Source organism: Bombina bombina, chromosome 1 (genome assembly GCF_027579735.1).
Source record: "Bombina bombina isolate aBomBom1 chromosome 1, aBomBom1.pri, whole genome shotgun sequence".
NCBI lineage: Eukaryota > Metazoa > Chordata > Amphibia > Anura > Bombinatoridae > Bombina > Bombina bombina.
The window spans coordinates 891,315,473-891,319,927 of record NC_069499.1 but is presented as its reverse complement, the minus strand read 5'-3'; positions in this window follow the sequence as shown (position 1 = coordinate 891,319,927).

The following is a 4,455-nucleotide window of genomic DNA, read 5'->3' as shown; positions in this document are numbered from 1 at the left end:
TTAAAACATAAAACCCAGAGTATATTATACCAAATTCTATAGTCTTGGCTAGTAGGTGCGCTTTGGTATATTGTCTATCTTCAAAAATAAAAGGGACAGTAAAGTGAAAAATCGAAACTTTCAAATTTTAACCCTTTCGTGTCAGGGCTAAAGTGCCTACATCGGAACAACTGTTCCGATGTAGACAAATTGAAACCACACGATCGCGAGATTTCAATTATTGGATCGCGTCTGGGGGGCGTCCCTACAACCCTAGGAACGCCCTCCAGACCGCGATCACATCCTGACAGCACAGAAGGCTTCAGGACAGCCGTTAGCTATGACATTCTATTCCATCATAACGGCTTTAAAGCCCAGTCTAATTATGACGGAATAGAACGGCATAACGGCTCTAAAAGGTTTAAAAGGTTTTCAAATTTACTTTTATAATTATGCTAATTATAATAATATAATATATGCTGTCTTAGACAATTTTTAAAGGACAAGTAAATGGAGTAGATTTGCATAATCAACAAATACATGATAAAGACAATGCAATAGCACTGAGGCCCTGATGTTCAAAAGTTCTCCAGCTTGGAGAGAAATAGCAGTTCAGGCTTCACAGGGGCTAAACTCACTTAATATTCAAAAGAAAAAGAGCAGAACTCTCCAGCATTGCAAGATCTCTATCATTTCTATATATGAAGTAGAGACAAGCCCAGTGCAATACAGCACTGCGTGATATGATAAAGTAACACAGAAGTGTAACAAAGCTAACAAATTAGGATCATATTTTGTATATTTCTGTTTATATAAACAAATTACACTGCACCTTGAATTTGCTGCATTGCAAACTAAAACTGTCACTTTCAGAAAGTGGGAGGGACAGGGCAGTTCCCAGGGGAGTTCCTAAGTGTGTCTGAAGATCTCTCACAAGTTGTCTCGCCAGCTGTATGCAGGTGAAGTTTACTCAAAATTCACAATAGACTTATTTAACTAATAGAAAATTGATATACAGGTGGCCCTTGGTTTACAAAGGTTTAATTTGCACCGTTTCAGAATAACAACCTTTTTTTCAGTCATGTGACTGCTTTTGAAAAGCAGTGCTTTGATTAAAATAGCCAGTAGGTGGAGCTGTCCGCTTGTGTTGCAGCAAAGATATGCCAGCCAAGCAAGCTAAAAATTAATCAGTATAACTAGACCTGAGCTATCGAGCAGCTTTCATAGGAACAAGATCTTCCCGTCTATAAATCAGTCCAGATTGGAATGCATAAAAAAGAATTGTTTGCAGAAAAATGCACGTAAAGTCTGTGTTGTGTGATTATTTTATTAGGTTTATAATGCTGTTTAGCAAATGTTTTTATTAATTTAACTTAGTTTAATTATATATTCTGTGTTGTGTGATTATTTTATTAGGTTTAAAATGCTGTTTAGCATTTAAAGTTCATTTCAAAGCTTTAAAAATAATGTATTAGGTGTTACTTATGTCAATTTTGAGAGGGGCCTGGAACCTAACTCCCTCACTTCCCATTGACTTACATTATAAACTGGGTTTCAATTTACAACGGTTTCAATTTACAACCATTCCTTTTGGAACCTAACCCTTGCGTAAACTGAGGGCTACCTGTATAGTAAATCTAGACAAATGTTAATTTGGAGTGAAAACATTTCATTTTAAATTTGGAATTGCTACAAACAGAGCCTTTATATCAGCCCCATGGGTTCTCCAGTTACCTTCCCTCTCCCATGCAAAATGTTGTATTGAAGAGAGCTTCATTACTTTCTATGAAGTCCCTACCCTTTTCATAGAAAATTCAGTGAGTTTTGCCTCTGAAGCCCGCTGTATAGGTCAGAATTTGTAAAATCACAATCCTAACTACACTGCTGTATACAAAATAAAATAGTTTAAATTGGAAGCCAAACAAAAAGTGATATAAAACCAAAAGCACAAAGTGTAAAAGCAGAACTCTCATGTTATGCAGTGCAATATAGCAGGGGTCGCCAACCTTTTGGACCTCAGGGACCACTAAACTCACAATTTTGAATCCCGTGGACCACTAACATGATTTTTTTTAAAAAGGTACGGAATTTGATGGCGCATAATAATATATATATATATACACACACACTGTACATAACTAGTATAACCATAGCTAAGTTTACATTATGTATATATGTACACAGAACTGAGAGAAAACTTCCAAATGACAGATGAAGGGTGAGTGCCAACTTTTGAGCTGGAAACAGAGGCAGAAAGTGGGAAAAAATAATTATGTTTAAAAGGACCGCAAGACTTCCAAGTTACCTCCCCAGTTAGGAATTATTCAAAACTACATATGATCGTGGACAGACATTGGAGTCATAAAGTTTATTTCAGAAAGCTCTCAATATGGATGTGAGCTAACCACGACTGATGTTACTGACAATTACTATAATACTGGTGGGATATGGCTGATCTGCTGGATAGCAATTATTGGAATTCAGGTGGAATGGCTTTCTGCGCAGGAAAATTATTAGAATGCGGCGTGACAGGGGTGACACCATCAGATGAGATTAATTCCTGCTTGATGGTGTCAAGGACCACCAACATCTTCTTGCGGACCACCAGTGGTCCACGGACCACTGGTTGGCGACCGCTGCAATATAGAACTTGGCTTGTCTCTTACATTCAGAAATGCAGGTAACACCTTGTAGAAGTAAAGCAAAATCTGTCTTTTGAAAAAAATCACTAGGGATCTTGCAGTGCTGGAGGATTCATTTTTTTCTGTCGAATTTCAAAGTTCTCTATTTCCACTGCTCCTTTATCATGTGGCAGCCATCAGCCAATCACATATGCATGTAAGTATATTCTGTGAATTCTTGCACATGCTCAGTAGGAGCTGGTGGACTCAAAAGTATAAAAAGATTGTACATTGTTAAAGGAAGTAAATTGGAAGGTCATTTAAAATTGCATGCTCTATCTGAATCATTAAAGTATAATTTTGACTTGAGTGTCCCTTTAAAAAGGGACAATGTACACTAGATTTTTCTTTGCATAAATGTTTTGTAGAAGATCCATTTATAAAGCCAATACAGGTGGTTGTTTTTTTGTTTGGTTTTTTTGGGGGGGTTAAAAATGTAGTTTGTTCATTTTAAAAAAAACATTGTGCTGATTTTCATATTTCAAACCAAGCCCCAAAGTTTTAGAAGTAAACTGTTGTCTACCTACTCCTCCAGCGTGCTCCTGTTTGTGTAAAGGGTCTGGAAGGGATGGGAGTGTCTGCTCTTTTTGCTTTCCAGACCCTTTCACTGGGTTTCCAACAATAAACTCATTAACAGTGCTAAACTGGGAGCTTCTAAGTTTTTAAAAGTTTTTTTACTGGATGTTTACATCAGTATCCGCACATATTCTTTATAGAAGTGTATTACATGCAGTTATATGAAAATTAGTGTATACTGTCCCTTTAAGCTCTATGAGCTTCAGCATCCCTGTTCTGTGAGTTTGTGTGGTCTAGAGCTTTACGACCGAGCTCGTTACTAATAGCACTTACAGCTGACCAAGACCCATCTAGTACGGCAGAAATTTCACAAACTGACTTGTTCAGTATGACCCATCCTACTGCCAATGTGTGGCTATGGAGATGTTATGGCTACATGCTAGACTTTCATCCACACCCATTGCTAATAAGTGTATAAACACCTGAACTCAATTATTACAAGTATCTACATACCTAAAATACACACCCACACATATATAATTTTTTTAAAGAAAAATGTATTACACACACACACGTACACACATACAAATACCCAATTCCCGGAATTCAAAAATCCGTGCAATTAATAATAAAAAAAATTAATAGTTACCATTTTTCCCTGCCGGCATTTTTGTTTTTTGGGTGTTCAAAAAAAAAAAAAAGTCTGTTTATTTAAAACAACTATTGCCTTTATGCAGTACAGTATTGTACTAGCTATACAAAACTATTGAAAGTTATAAACTACTTTTAGTTTGCAGGTATAAAGTTATGACGTAAATATTGCCTAAATTATATAAACAATGCTGTTACACTTAGTCCCATCCCTTCTCCAAGCAGTCCTATTTTACAGATGCAAAAATTATATAACAAATAAAAAAAAAAATATAGGATTTACCATCACTAAAAATAAAGGTGATCTTCATTCATCCGCTAAAAAAAACAACAAACAAAAAAAACCCAAAAAACTGATGAACATGCATCGGTATTTTATTTAACTGCAGCATCAGCGCAAAACTAAGCACTGTTTCCACCTTAGTCAATAGCTGTGCTATTGAAAAACTGAGCTGTGCGTGGCCAGAGACGCTTAGGCTTGTGCTGAAGATATGTCAAAAATGTTTTAACTGATGAATGATGGTCGCCTTTATTTTAAGTGATGCTAATTCTAGAGTTTCATAAATAGTAGGATTTATCATCACTTTAACGCATACCCATATAAATAAAAAAAACTATAACAAAAATG